A 16,207-nucleotide genomic window follows, 5' to 3' on the forward strand; every position below is an offset into this window, starting at 1 on the left:
GATGGTGGTGGTCACAGCCCATCTGTGGAGGTTAAGAATACAAATCTTCCCATATCTCAATGAATTCCTACTGATTGCGGATTTGCCTCAAACATTTGTGAATCGCATCCAGACAACAGCCACTCTTTTGACATAGTCGGGGTAATTGGGGTTTTCCATCAATGTGCCAAAGTCACATTCTGCTACTCTTTGCCTGTAATCCACGGGGATCGAGGCCCTCACCTGAGCGCCTGCTTTGGTGAAATACCAGGGGAAACCTTGGCCCACCACCTGAGCGCTGTAGGCTACCTGCAGAGATGCCAACCTCACCACCTGGACCTGATGAGGGGAGCGTGCTGCGCCGGCGCCTATGCCAGGTAAGGTCTCTCCTTTGCTAGCCACCTGGTTCAGCAGGTGCAGTCCATGCCAGTACATCCTCTTTGCTGGTTCCACGGTGTAGCAGGGAAGTCCTCCTTCGGTCCTTCTTGCAAGTCAGTTGAGATCTGATGGCTGGGTGCCAGGAATGCCCTACTTATGCTCAGAAAATGCCCTACTTATGCTCAGAAAATGCCCTTGTGGCAGGATGCGGTTTGTGGCCAATAGTGTACCAGGTTCCCTCCTACCTTATGACCACGTCCTGTGAAGTGTGGCATCTAGGCATCCCAGAATGCACCATTCTGGCCACTCCCAATATGGCAGGACTCCTCTCCTGGTATGTGGTGCACCCTATCCCAACCCAGAGGTGTGGCTACCTGATGTTTGGCAGCTGGTTTCTCCTCACCTGTGCGAAGTGCCAGCCTATCTGCCTGAACAATGGAGCAGCCCCTCTCCCAAGTGTTACCCATTTGCCCTTCAAAGGCAGCTTCTCCTTCGAAGCTCGATTTATGGACCAACACCTATGTGGCTTCTTGCAGGAGAAAGGTGACGCCTACTTCCAGAGCAGGCCCCTACTGTATCTATTCCTGGCAGTCATTAGCATGTCTCCCCAGGAGGACAGAAAGCTGCCTCAGCGACAGGACCTTATGTGAAACCAGGTGTGTATCACTTACAACGCAACTTTTACGTCGTAATGCTGTTACAACGCAGCTATTACAACGCAGGATCCATTACATCGGATGCCATTACAACGCATGGCATTACATCGCAGATGCTATTACAACGCATACTATTACATCGTAAATATTGGTAAGTATATAATTTTTTTTATTTTATTTAATATTATATAATTGATTTAATAATTATTAATTATAAATAAAAATAAATACAACTATTTATTTATGTTTTTAAATATTATAAATTACATTTATTAATTTAATTAATTTTTTTAATAAGTATGAGTATAGGAGTATATGTTTTGGGGTGTTTGGGAATTTTTATGTTTTAGGGCAGGGTTTGGGTTTTGGGGTACAGGGGTGTTTTTAGGTTTCAGGGCTAGGTTTGGGTTTTGGGGTACAGGGGTGTTTTTAGGTTTCAGGGTAGGGTTTGGGTTTTGGGGTACAGGGGTGTTTTTAGGTTTCAGGGTAGGGTTTGGGTTTTGGGATACAGGGGTGTTTTTAGGTTTCAGGGTAGGGTTTGGGTTTTGGGGTACAGGGGTGTTTTTAGGTTTCAGGGTAGGGTTTGGGTTTTGGGGTACAGGGGTGTTTTTAGGTTTCAGGGTAGGGTTTGAGTTTTGGGGTACAGGGGTGTTTTTAGGTTTCAGGGTAGGGTTTGGGTTTTGGGGTACAGGGGTGTTTTTAGGTTTCAGGGTAGGGTTTGGGTTTTGGGATACAGGGGTGTTTTTAGGTTTCAGGGTAGGGTTTGGGTTTTGGGGTACAGGGGTGTTTTTAGGTTTTAGGGTAGGGTTTGGGTTTTGGGATACAGGGGTGTTTTTAGGTTTCAGGGTAGGGTTTGGGTTTTGGGGTACAGGGGTGTTTTTAGGTTTCAGGGTAAGGGTTGGGTTTTGGGGTACAGGGGTGTTTTTAGGTTTCAGGGTAGGGTTTGGGTTTTGGGGTACAAGGGTGTTTTTAGGTTTCAGGGTAGGGTTTGGGTTTTGAGGTACAGGGGTGTTTTTAGGTTTCAGGGTAGGGTTTGGGTTTTGGGGTACAGGGGTGTTTTTAGGTTTTAGAGTAGGGTTTGGGTTTTGGGGTACAGGGGTGTTTTTAGAGTTCAGGGTTGGGTTTGTGCTTAGGGCTAATTAAATTATAATTACCATTTATAAATTAATTAAAATATATTTATTAAATTAAATTAATTAAAATATAATAATTACATTTTTAATTAAATTAATTAAATTAAATAAATTATTTTAATTAATTTAATTTCATTACAATTTTAAACATATTTAAATTAAAATAATTTCATTATATTAATTAAAATTAATTACAATTTTTATTAAAATTAAATTAAATAAATAGATTTAAATTTATTAAATTAAATTAATTACTATTTTAAAATGTATTTAAATTAAATTAAATTAATTAAATTAACTTAATTACATTTTTTTTTAAAAGTATACTTACCTATACTTACGATGTAATGCCATGCGTTGTAATAGCATCTGCGATGTAATGCCATGCGTTGTAATGGCATCCGATGTAATGGATCCTGCGTTGTAAAAATTCCGATGTAACGGAATGCGTTGTAAAAATCAGCGTTATAGTGACACCAATCCGTGAAACCAGTATAGACATATAGAACTAAAGGCAACAAAGTGGCAACTTTGCTGAAGTTTCACTCTGCAACTTTTTGCATTATTTTCGACCTGAGAATCAAGTCTGGCTTAATGTAACTAGTTGTTTGATACTTTAGGTGACCCACTTTGGTCGCATTATTCCAGAGTTCGCACAGCTGAGGGGTCAGCGTGTAACTCTGCAATCACCAATTGGACCACCGTGCTGTTCCACAGTAAAAAACAACAGTTTCATGTTTTTACTAGCCGAATATGTAAAATTACATGTTATGCCCGTGGAATATGTGTCTCTCTACCTTAGGACTCGATAGGCCTGCCATAGGGGTGACTCCCAAATATACAAGGGGGATGTTTAGCTTTGCAATTCCTTTACATGGTAAAGTCAGGCCAGGAGCTAAAACTACATTTCCAACCTGCAAACGGTGGGCTGGGGGGTTTGTTATACTCGTGCCACACAGAAGGTGGCACAATTAGTGCCTGGGGTGACCCTCTTAACTTACATACCCTGGTTACTGTTTACTAGGGACGTTCAGTCATCATAGCTTAGCCAATTGGATATGAGCCAATTTGACATACCAATTTATGGGTAAGGGCACAGGCACTGAGGTCTGGTTAGCAGGTCTCAGTGTACATGAAGTCAAGAAGCCAGCAGCATCAGTCCAAAAACTTGTGGGTGACCAAACACAAAGTGGCATTTCCTTATACCCACTATAGAGCTCACAGCTCTACTTATACTCAGCTTCTTTTGTGGCTACTTTTTGGGCATTATTGGTTACTGGGTTAAAAATATAGGAGTCTGTTGTGCCTAACACTTTTGCTCTCCAACCCCCATGGCCTGCTTGTTGAGCGGTTCAAGGTGCCAGACTGGATGCAGTGAGACTGCTTGTGTCACCATGTCAGACTCCACGGACAATACATGGGTGAGGCAGGTCTCTAGGATAGCCCCACTGTATTCAGTCTGCTCTAACATATCGCTATTTCCACCCCTGTGCCCGCTGTTCTGTACACTGCACACTTTTCCCACACGGTAAGGCAAAAGAGAACACGCAAGTTACAATATGTCCTTCATCCTAATTCCTTCACCCAGACATTACGCCCTCCATTGCCGCTCATCTCAGCAAGGCATGCCTAAATGGTGGCTACTTCGGACCCCTCTAGGGGGCTGGAACCACGCTTGGATGCGTGTGTCCCACCCCTACCCCTCATTCTCCCCAGATACGCCTCATAGGATTCTGACAGTTCTCGCTGAGTCCCAGTAGCCTTCAAATTTGACTCCTTCACTAACGACCTGGTGATTATCCATGAAACTCAACACAAACTCTTAGAAACGGTTAACACAAATGGTCTATCAATTGAAGAACTTCAACTATCTACTCACAGCATTGCCAAACAGGCTCAATCGATCCTCGAGAAATTGTGCAAAGTTGAAAGTAAACTAGAGGACTCTGAGGGACACACCCGCTCTAACAAAGCCTGTATTGTAGGTTCACTGAAGGAAATGGAAGGGTGGGGTCCTGTAGTCTTCTTTGAACATTGGGTTAAGCAGGATCTCGCCTCTGAAGCCCTCGCCCCACACTTTGTGGTAGAATGGTCACAGATGTCTTCCTCTGAGTGCCCCTTCTAGACCCATGGTTGTGAGACTATATAACTATTGCGACTGAGATGCGATCCTAACAGCGACTTGCGAGAGACACCATCCTATACAAAAATACAAAAGAGAGGCTCTTCTCTTACTATGCCCTGGCAGTTCTGCACCAACTAACCTTGTTTACCCAGGTCAATTAGACTACAAGACAATGTACTTAAATACTGCCTCATATTCCCTGCTAAATTGTGGATATCAGATGTCCGAAAGCAATGGCTCTGACTCCCTGTTACCACCAGGTATTCACAGCGCAATCTAAGAACTAGGGTAACTGCCCCTTCCATCATATCCATTTGGAATGTATCCGTTAGAGTTATTGTGAATTACGGCCTTATGAAAATCCTATATAGGCCCCCACAGCATTATTTACATTGGCTGATTAGTTTCTTCCTCTGCACATTGGGTTGCCCTTTGGACACTTTGTCTCTTATACTACCTGATTGTGTGGGCTGACTCGACCTCCCATGCTACACTGGTTCTTCTGCAAAAAGAACAATTGATGGACAGAATGCTGAACATTGTTATACATTCACCCCAGTACAGTGATCTGGGCCTAAATCCATCATTTTTTTGCTCACCATACCATTCCAGTTTGGACTCAGCCTTATGCAAATCAGTCTTCACCCTGCGCCCAGTGGGAACAGTCCAGCCTGAACTGCCAGGCCAGGTCCTCCCTGGACTGGAAACAAGCATCCTAGCACTCATCAGCCAGGATAACTTTACTCCAGTGGCATGGAGAGCAGGGGATCAACGTCTGGGCATACCTGGCGCACTAAGGGTGAGAAACCAAAAGAGAGACAGTTCATGCTGGACTATGTGGTGCCCATCACCGTCGGATGTCGGTGACGGACCCGCAGTTGCTTTGCCGTTGGTGTCTGGAACGTGATCACGATGCTAAGACGTGTGAGCATTGCTGCATTATGCATCCAAAAGCGCTGAGGGAGCAGTTCCTCAAGCTCCTCGCCGCTCGACATCGACGACCCTCCAGATCTCGTTCGTGAGGAAGGTCATGAAACCGTTTGCAGAGCCGCACCCGACGATCGTCGTCTCATTCGAAGTTGTAAGGAAAATCCAGCAAGTCCCAGGAAAAGAAGCAATTATCGAAGAGGTCTTCAATTTCGCTGTGCAAGTCTCTGGACGAATTGCGGGCCGTCCGTGTTTGATACCTAGCTCTGTGGTGGAGCCTGTACCTTATTCATGCTTCCCCAAGTTTCCAGAAGCCGGGCGACCCCCGCCCTACTAAAACAATTTTATGAGGGCATACATCTCATATTTGGGTGGCCCATCCCCTCTGCAGTGCTGTTTTGCCCCACGGGCCCGGGAGCGGCCACTACTGGTTTTCACCAGCTGGCTTACCCTCAACGCCAAGTGGGCCCTAGGGATCCAGCGACCGATCCCAGGGATCCAGTGACCGATCCAGAGCGACACCGGTCAAGCGACCTTAACCTTTCCCAGCGCCTGCTCCAGAGCCGCCCCTCTGGCGCTGACCTGGGGCAAACTCCCCATGTCTGAGCCAGTTCCTTATTCTTATGACAGGCCTAGATTGGGTGATGAATGGGAGGGGGCTGCGGACCCTTATGGTTACCAGCCCTTTAAAGACCCTTGGGTCATATGGCATGAGGATCCAGTGGCTGCCAGTGAACTGGACACCTCACCAGACACTGGCCTGTTCTCTTCCCACTACCGTTAATACAAAGGAGTGTCCCTTTTTCGCAATGGTGGTGAGGAGGGCAGCTGGGGTTTTGGACCTTCAATTGCCCTCAGTGGCAGTCCAGACGAATGTCTTGACCGAGGTGCTTAAACCGGGAGTTACCCTATCTGAACCACTTGCTAACATCCTGCTTGGGGTCTGATCCAAGCCCTGCATAAGGGGACCTGTGCACAGGACAATTACCTGCTATCATTGCCCGCCCCATGGGACCTCGGTTTTATTCACCCAGCACCCCACCTCAGAGAGCTTGGTTGTCTAGGCTTCTACCTCCAAAATCAACCTCCTTGCATTCCCTACCCCCCTTCGGACAGGAAATCAAAGGGACTGGATACCTTTGGGAAGAGGATGTTCTCTTCTACCAGCCTAGTACTGCGGTGGGTAAACACTGCATGCTTCTTGGGCCAATACTCCCATACGTTCTGGGACTCTGTTGTGCAAGTGCTGCCTATGGTCTCGGAGGAGGGGTGAGCTATACTCTATCAAGCAATTGCTAATGAAAGAGACATAGCCAAGTTCGCCATACGATGTGAGCTGGGTACCACAGACTTACTGGGCAGAGTGATTTCATCATTGGTACCTTAGGCGTCATGCCTGGTTGAGAACCACTGGCTTTTTGGGGGATGTCCACGCCTCGCTCATGGCCATGACCTTGTGATAGCTCCTGCTTGTTTGGAGAGGAGGACTCAAAACTGGAGAGCTTTAAGGAGAGCAGGGCAACGGCCAGGTACTTGGGCCTTTCCATGGTCCCTTGCCATACCCAGTCTCCCTTCTGCCCCTTTCGTCAGGAGGCACTACACCTTTGGAGGTGGCTGGAACATCAGGTCATCACCCTAGTGGTTCAACATCTGGTGGCTCTCTGAACCCCAGAGTGGACGAACTCCACCGTCAATGCCTAGCAGATCACGAATAGCGTTTCTATCCGGAGGTGGTGCGAGACCTTTTTCAAGGGCAGAGAGAGCATTGGTTATAAGTGTTTGCCACTGCTGAGAACGCACAATGTCATCCGCTTTGAGCACTGGAGTTTCCAAGGCAGCTCTCACTCTGAGATGCTTTAATCTTAAGTGGAGCTCTGACCTCCTGTATGCCTTTCCACTCATACCACTCCTGCCCTGAGGTCTCAAGAATATCAGGAATGACTGTCCCCAAGTCGTTCTTGTGACTCCTGATTGGGCACAGAGATTCTGTTATCCCGAGCGGTTTATCATGATAATCAGTCCTCCGATCAATCTTTCTTTTTGGAAAGCTATTTTTTTGCAGCTACAGGGCAAGGTTCTGCACCCAAATCTGAAAATGCTTCACCTTCATGCATGGAGATTGAGCAGCGACAGTTGACAGCTTAAGACCTTCCTCTAGAAGTCTGCATGTTATTTTGGCAGCCAGGTGGCCTTCCACCAAGAAAGTATGCACCTGCTGTTGGAACAAGTTCATGATATGATGTACAGATAAGCATGTTGATCCTCTGTCTGGAACCCTTTTTCAAGTTCTTCTGTTCATGCAATCCTTGGCCCAGCAGTGCTCTGTTTTGGGCATGTTAAAAGGTTCTCTTTCTTCCATTTCAGCTTTTCAGCGATTGCCAAATCAGCCATCACTTTTCAAATTTCCTATAGTACATAGGTTCCCAAAAGGACTCCAGCATACGTTCCCACTAGCGCCTTTTATTATGCCCCAGTGGGACCTGATTCTTACATTCCTGGTGTTTGCTCTCTTTGAGCTGCACCGCAACTGCCCACTCAGACTGCTAAGCATCAGAATGGCCTTTCTAGTGGCATCTCCAATTATATTATGATATTTCTTATGTCATGGCTGATAATTCTTGATAAAAAAGTTGTAACGGTCTGAAGCTTAGTGCATTGGAAAGAACAACAGAAGTAGGAGCAGAGGGGGCAGTGCAGATGTACCCTAGGCTTTTTTTTTTAAATATATATTATAAATATCAGAGGTCACATCTATATTCAAAATCGAAGAACAGCGATTCCGAACAATGTCGTCATTGCTCTTCTGTCCTTCCTTCCATCATTTTTGTAAAGCGCTCTGATATCCTTCGGGATCTTGTTCGCGCTATATAAAACTTTATAAATAAATATCATCTGCCCGTATGGTCAGTGAGTTGGTGTCTGCAAATCTCCATACCTTACATTCTACCCAGACAAACTGGTACTTTGAACTCGACCATGCTTCTTACTGAAGGTAATAGCTCCTTTCTATGTAGGCCAGGCAGTCACTCTACCTACCTTTTACTCTCCATCTCACCAATTTAAAGGAGAGGAGGAACTCCACCGTTGGACCCAAAAAGAGCGTTGCCATTCTACCTTGATCACACTCATGAGTACCGGGTGGATGCTCAACTCTACGTTGGGTATGTTGGAACCAAGAAAGGGAAGGTGGTGCAGAACATCACCCAAGATGGCGGCGGAGCGGTAGCGTCCTTCATGAGCTCCACGCCCACCACCGATGCAGCCCAGCAAAGGGCTGCCCTTGGGTCCACAACGCTCAACGAAGATCAACAATAGAAAGTCCGGTGTGCAGGGCAGCTGCCGGAGCTCCTGGCGGTCGAGTTTGCTAGCTACGAGTGGAGACACTGTGGAACCCGGGATGCCACTCGGCGTCTGTACTGCAAAATGGCGGCCTGATGCTTCTTGGAAGGCTCGGCTGAGCCCCGGAACGAAAGGAGCGGTCAGCGATAGCTGTGATCAAACGAGGTGAAGACCGTGAATTTTGGGCTCCACAGCGGTGATCCCGAGATCGTGAGTAAACGGAGGCGGGCACCGAGATGTCAGTGGGCCGCCGTGGTGTAGAAGCAGAGGAGGCCTGCATCGGGGAAAGGGGAGTCTCTGATCCCGCCCCTGTGCAGAGCTGTGGTGTCAGGTGCCGTTCCGGGAGCCAACGTCTGCTGTGCGGCGACCTGGGACACAGCGGAGACAGCAAGTGTAAGACCCGGCGGTACTCATCCATATGCAGGCGTGTCCCCGCTCGAGGTCCCAGTTGGGGGAGGAGTGGCATCACCCGGGCCTGGGGCGCACCTAAAGTACAGAGGAATCTCCTGAGCAGAGATCAGGATGAGGAAAAGGATGGTTGCTGGCGCTTGAATCCCTCTGGCCCCGGAGAAACGGAATAGTGGGCGCAGAACAGGACACCAGGGTGCCACGTCGGGAGCAAGCAGACACCCTTGGTTTATTTATTTATAAAGTTTTATATAGCGCAAACTTGACTCAAGAGGGTATCAGAGCGCTTTACATTTCGCATCGTTGCATTAGAGTTACATCAGTAACAAGAGCATAGTAAGGTTAAAAAAGGAAAACATATAAAAATCAACAAAAAAACTTTTGGCAAACTTCGGCCAACTGGGCTGGGAGACTGTAGAGTTTGTGCAGCTCCGAAGCCGAATTTAGTTGCACTGGGGAAAAAAAAGTGGTGGAACAAGCACAAACTGTGAGAACAGAAGCAAGCTTAACCCCCATGTGGGGCAGGACACTTAATTAGGACGTAGAAATAAGGCCGGAACAGCATACATTGCACAACAACACCCCCCTCCCCCCTCGAGCGAAAGTCTAAAATGGGTACCGGCTGTTTCTAACTCCAAGGTCAGAATCCCTTGCCTGACCCCAAGATGGCTTCCACAGTGTTCCCTACCACGTCGTGCTACTCCTCTGAGAAAAAACAGACTTCGACCAGACCTCAAACACATCCCCCATCTGGCCTAAATGGCAGCCCCAGCTCCTTCTTTTGTTTATTTTTACTCCCTCCACCCACCTCTTTTACCTATATCCTCTAGTGGGGACATGCTCTTCCACTACTTGACTATGCTACTGTAGCCTATGTATCTATTCAAAAAGTTTTTTCTTCAATGCTGAAACCTGAGCAACATGACTTATACCCGGTGGAGCTGCCAGACAGCTAATGAGGAAATTGGCCCTGGTTTCCCCCTGGAACATCACCTTATCAGCCGGACATTGGGCACAGTTCTTCCTCGTCTCCCTGCTATGGCTCCTTCCTCCCCTCCTTTCCTACAAATTCTCTCAACCTCGTTGTCTGTTTACTGTACCTTACTACGCTATAGTAGCTGATGTAACTTGTAAGGCAATGTTCCTCTGGTAAAACGCTCTGATACCTCTGGGTCTAGCCAGCGCTATATAAACTTCTCAAATCAAATAAACTCAAAACTCGTTGCCCTGAACGTTGATCGCTGCCCGGTGGAGCTGCTAGATAGCTATTGAGGAGATTGGCCCTGGTTTCCCCCTTGACCGTCACCTACCCAGCTGGACATTGGGCACAGTTCCTCCTCGTCTCCTGGCTATGACTCCTTCCTACCCTCCCTCCTAAGAATTCCTACAACATTGTTTTTGTGTACTGTATCTTACTATGGTCTTGTAACTGATGTAACTTTAATGCAACAATCCTAAATGTAAAGCGCTCTGATACCCTCTTCTGTCAAGTTTGCGCTACATAAAACTTTATAAATAAATCTCGACATGGATAGTGCTCCATCAAAATCTGCTACGCATTGGCAAAACCCCCTTGAGGGTTTGAGTGCTCACTCTGCCAGAGCAAATGCTGTGACCACTGCGCTAGCCCATGGAATTCCTGTCCTGTATATCTGTCCGGCACCAAACGTGAGCTTCCTTGCACATGTTCACGAAGCACTACACTCAGGTCCAAAATGTTGGTCACTTTGTCTGTTTGGTCTTACAGGCCTTTTTAGTCTAATCTGTATTGCAGTCCCACTTTTAGGGAGGTATTGCTTAGTTATCTATTCTAAGGTAAGGAATCTGTGGCAAGTTACTTGCCTTCTGAAACACCTTAGCTGGTAGAGACTCTATCTAGCTGCAGATTCCATAAAGACCCTCACATACTCCGTGCTCTGCAAATGGATGATAGCATAAAGCATTTACCCTTTAAAGAGCCTACCTTTACACAACAGTAGTCAGTGTTTCCTTCGTTGCTCCATGGTCCTGGCGTTTGAAAGGCATGACACGAAACGGACGTCAGCACACTGGGGTGATGCCTAAATAGTCACTGCACACGTCACTTCCAGCACAGATGACCTACCGGCGCCCCGGATTACTGCTCATCAAAGCTACCAGATCCAGTCTGACTCCTGAGGATTATTCTAAGGTAAGGAATCTGTGGCTAGGTAGTTTGTACCAGATAAGGCCTTACCGAAGGTAAGAAACTTGTTGTTCTCTCATATGCTCAAGGGCCATCTTTTACTTGTTAGAGGCTTCCTCAACACTGCCACTAAACGGGAGATCGTATACTCTAAATATGTCGACCAACTGGCCTTCTGGACCCTAATTGACGACTAATCTAGCCGATTGCCTTCGAGTGTGAATTAAGGGGGAGATTTCAATTGAGTCCTTGATGTTCACCTGGGTAGAATGACGCCCCCAATCCCCTGTGACTCCTAATTCTGAGCACCTCCAACTAATGCTGGGTCACTGGGATCTAGATACATAGCGTCTCAAACACCCAAAACAACATGATTTTTTCTTTTATTCTCCACTCCATAAGCTACAATCATGGTTGTACAGCTTTCTCTGTCCCCGTCCCCCAAGCTCTCCATACAAAGGTCACTTCTATATTCTACTAGCTCCGGGTCCTCTTGGACCTCGGTCCTTTGGCCAGGACAGTGAACTGGAGCGACCTGCCCTCCCTACTTGAAGACTGGCAGTCTCAATGCTGGAGGAGTGGTATTCCTTAAGACATTGCTTGATCATATTCATACCTTTGTAAGGGAAAATACAGGGACTTCCCCCTCTCCTTTGCAGTCAATGGTGATCCAACATTCTTACAGTGTAGACCTGTAGAGTGCAGCAGAGAGCAGCGAACGGCAAACGGGAAACACGAGGAGAGAGAAGCGGCGGCTCCAGCTCCAGCGGTCCAGCGGCCCAGCGGCGTAGCGGCGTCCCTGCGGGGGGACTGGGACTGGGGGACTGGGAATCAACCGCAAGCCGACTGAGCCAACTGAGTGGGGAGTGTCGAGCTGCTGACCTGGTGAGCCCCTGCATGCCGCACATCGCTCACTTGCCGCCCACTTGCCGAAGGTTTACGGCTGCCATATCTTTACGGGGGCACAGCGAGGGTGCAGCGAGCCTGGGACCCGGACGGAACTCGGACGGAAGCAGGAGGAGCTGTCAGTGAGAGCAGGGAGCTGTTGGGCAGGAGCCGCGGTCGGTGCCGCAGTCAGTGAACCAGCGAACCAGCGGCCCGCCCCACCTCCCCTGGCCACCACGGGAGTACGTAGGCAGCGGGGGGCAGTGGCCGTATCAGAGGCACGAGTTGCAGAGCCCCAGCAAGGAGTCCAGTACAGCTTAATGCAAGCAAGGAAAGGCACGGAGCCACACAAACTGACAACGAGCAAGTTCGGAAAATATTTGGTGAGGAGTTGATGCGGGGGGTGTTGCGAGGGGCTTTGACTCGGACCAGGTTGCGCCCCCCCTCCACTTCTCTGACTCCGTAGCTTGTCTTTCAAGACTCAATTTTATCTTTCAATCTTCCTCTCTCATACCTCAATTAAAGTTTTTAAACCTCAGCAGTCGGGGAAGGGCATCTGCTTATAACAATTCGTCATGAGATCAGGAACAATCAGAGATGGGGGGGGGGGAAAAGACAAAGTCGAATGCAAGTTCAAAGAAGGAGTTGATGATGAATGAACTCACAGAGCCAGTTAAGGCGGATATCAGTACTTCACTCAAATTTACACCAGAAATTACATCCTGAGTAAAACCAGAGGGGACAAATGCAGGATGGGGGCAAGCTGATGATGACGGTGACAGGCCGCAGGTGCTGGGAGCTTCAACCTCTGTCATGTCTGTTACATCAGTAACCCCTGGCTCGGCATGTGTGAAGCGAATCACCCACAGCAGTAGCAAAAGTGTCACAGAGTCAGCCCCTCATGTCGCCCAAGACTGAGGCAAGAAAGGAACTCCATCAGCACCCCCGGTACTATCAAGGCACCACTCATGCCCTAATAGCAGCAGATTGGCATTGATCACAGATTTCCTAAGCGTGGCAACCAAAACAACTAAGGGAAATAAGGAAACCAAAGTCCATAACGACTCCAATACTTCAAAAGATCTTATAGGCTTAAATCACAAAAATCCCATTAATAAAACCATAGAAGTTTAAAATTTAATGGAAATAAACGTCTTCCAAGATATAAACGATAAAAGCAGCAAATCCTCAACTGAAGAACTTGGGGAGATACGACCAGATATTCGATGCACATTAGATTTTGAAGCTCAAGGCTCGCAATTCCAAACTTCCACAGCGCTCCTAGAAAGCGGACAAAGCTATAATGTAAAGATAACAGAGGCACTAATTCATAATAATCCTTTCTTGTCAGAGACACAACTGCTGCAGAAGCTTCAACAGCCATTAACTGGTCCCAGTAGTAACAATGAGACCATTCCAACAAAACAGACGAGTCCAAACATCTCTAGTGCTCACGGAAACAGACATAAGCAGCAGGAGGCCCAATCTGCAAAAGAGCTGGTTTGCGCAGAAATGCACACTAACAAGCAGAACCAATTTTCTTTGCCATCTCGGTTATTGGAAACACACCACCTAAGTAGTCATGAGCTCATGATCTTTAATCAGCATGATAAGTATTTTTTTTTCACAACAAATTTTTATTGTTTGATTAGGCAAAGCAAGCACGTGGCTCCCCTCAACCGGAGATTACCACCACATATCATAGCACATTTCGATATTGTACATAGCTTAATCAATGAAAGAGGATAAAACAAACCCCCCCGCCCCTACCTCCACCCCCTCACCCCAACCACCCAACTTCCCGGCTACCCACCCCTTATCCCTCCCTAACCCCTTGCACGTGATCACACCAAGCTATCAGTATTTGGCATTAGTGCGCTGGATAGGGCGCAACCCCTCTGGCTCTAGGGTCCTCCTCCACCCGCATATCATCTTCTTGGTCTGACGGGGGGTCCAGAAGCAACCCCCTATACTCCGCCCAACGTTTCCAGATTTTATAGTGCTTGCGGGGGCATCCTCTGGCCTCAAACACTGGGCGCTCCAACCCCATGAAGTAGTCCAGACTCACCTTCCATGCACACAGCGGGGGGGGGCTCTCACTCCCTTCCACGCCCTTGCTAGATCTTTTTGCGACCACCAAACCCAGTAAAAGCAGGTGGCGCTTGTATATATTCCCCCCTACCCCTTCCAGTACATGAAGGAGCCCTAATCGGGGGGTGCGGGGCAAATCCCACCCCAATACGCCTGACAAGCAGCCCCAAACACCACTCCAGAATCTATTCAGGCCTGCACACGACCACACGGTGTGCTACAGCGTACCGCTCTCAGCACCACAGCGCAGACATTCCGGTGACGCGATCAGACCCGCCTTCCACAATCGCTCTCGGGTGTAGTAGGCCCTATGTAAGTACTTAAACTGGATAAGTCTGAGTCGTATTGCTATTGCCGTCCCTCTCGGGGATTCCAGCGCCTCCCTCCAATCATCCTCGTCCAAGGTTCCAACGTCTCCTTCCCACGCCTCCTTAAGGGGAAGCAGGGAGGAAGAGCAGTGCGTCACTAGTGTTTGGTATATTTTAGACACCTTCTTATCTCCCAAGTCGCCCATGAAGACCTTCGCCTCTATGGGGCTGAACTCCGGCAACGACTCCAGACCCACGATACTAGGCTCCAGGGCATGACGAAGCTGCAAATAGCGAAAGAATTGGGTCTTGGGCATTTGGAACTCAGTACTGAGCTCCTGGAAGGACTTGAGGGCGACCCCGGTCAGCACGTGTCCTAGCGATGAGATCCCAACCGCATCCCATCCACCAAACCCCTTCAGCGAGGCTAGCTCGGGGAGCCTCCCGTTCTTCCATAATGGGGTCTCAGCTGTTAATCTGCCCCACCATCCCATGCGACGCAACGCCTGCCGCCACACTACAAATACCACCTGCGCGGTACGCGGGTGCCCGCGCCTCAATTTGGCAGAGTATGATGATAAGTATTTTAAAGACGAGAACCTTGATAATTCTTTGACGATGCCACCGTCACAAAGAAGGGCTCGATCAAGGGAGTTCTCAGGCGGACCGGATTTTTCATCTCCAGATGTCCACCGCCTTCAGGAACAGAGAACAAGCACTCCACCATCAACAGTATGGACACCCTTGCTAGACACTTTGGATACCATTGGTAAAGCTATGACTTACCATGCAGATAAATTAGATACCCAAGTGGATCTCCTAAACACGCTTGCCATTTTAGTTCAGGGGGTGGAACAAAAGCTGCAAAAGTTTAATGAAATGATCACAAGGGTGCAGGCAGACAGAGAAACAACCTTTCAATCGTGTCACTGCCACTGCGCCCAAATAATAGATCAATTAGCTACAGTTCCAACCATAATGACCGAATTACTGGGGGTTATTAGGACTACCCCTTCAAAATCAACTCACCAGCAGAGAGATCAAAAGAAACACAGAGGGAAGAGGATCAGGCCCGCCTGAGCCCTTGCACGGAGGAAAATGTAGGAGTCGCAGTGATTAACGCAGCCCAAACACCGGGTATTACCAACACACCACAGCAATCAAACATTATGGACAAGAGATACTCCTTGGCAGCTCCACAAGCGGATAACTGTCACGAGCGAAAGGCAAACCAAACAAACAGCATGGTACCTCTAAGCAAGCGAGAGAGAACGCCTGAAAAAGGCCAGAAAGGGAAAACAGATAAGACAGGCCCAAAACGTAAACTACACAACGCTAGACCCAGAAGCGACACAATACGAAGCTAATGCTACAAGCACAACCACTGAGAACCCAAGCGCAGTGGATCATCCGACCGCATCAACTCAAAAGCTCATCACCTCGAAAAATCTCAGTCAATCAACAACGGAAAATTGCCAGATAGCAAAAGTCTACAGCATATTTAAGCCTTTAGAGAAGGGAAAGAAACGGCTCTCAACAACTCAGGCTACACAACCTATAAGAACATCACCCCCACTAGGGCCTAGTATGATGGAATCTACCGCAACCAGCATTAAACGAGTCAACCTGCCTAAGGATGGCGATAAGGAGGAGAGTAACCTTGAACAAATAAACAGATACCATCTGGGAAGTCGCCTGACACCACCGGCTAATGCCATGGATACGCATCTACTAAGAAATACACGTAACGTACAGCAATTTTGTGGAACGTCCTCGAAGCGTATTGCGGAGGTGAAACAATGTGAAATGAGCAC

At 47.9% G+C, this 16,207-nt stretch overlaps 1 protein-coding gene across 1 annotated transcript in view; it reads left to right on the forward strand.

The window, feature by feature from the left end:
• IGF2R (insulin like growth factor 2 receptor) overlaps positions 1 to 16,207 on the forward strand; it is a 1,933,894-nt gene that overhangs the window by 1,124,102 nt on the left and 793,585 nt on the right. The gene's annotated exons all lie outside the window — the stretch shown is intronic.

Source organism: Lissotriton helveticus, chromosome 6 (genome assembly GCF_964261635.1).
Source record: "Lissotriton helveticus chromosome 6, aLisHel1.1, whole genome shotgun sequence".
NCBI lineage: Eukaryota > Metazoa > Chordata > Amphibia > Caudata > Salamandridae > Lissotriton > Lissotriton helveticus.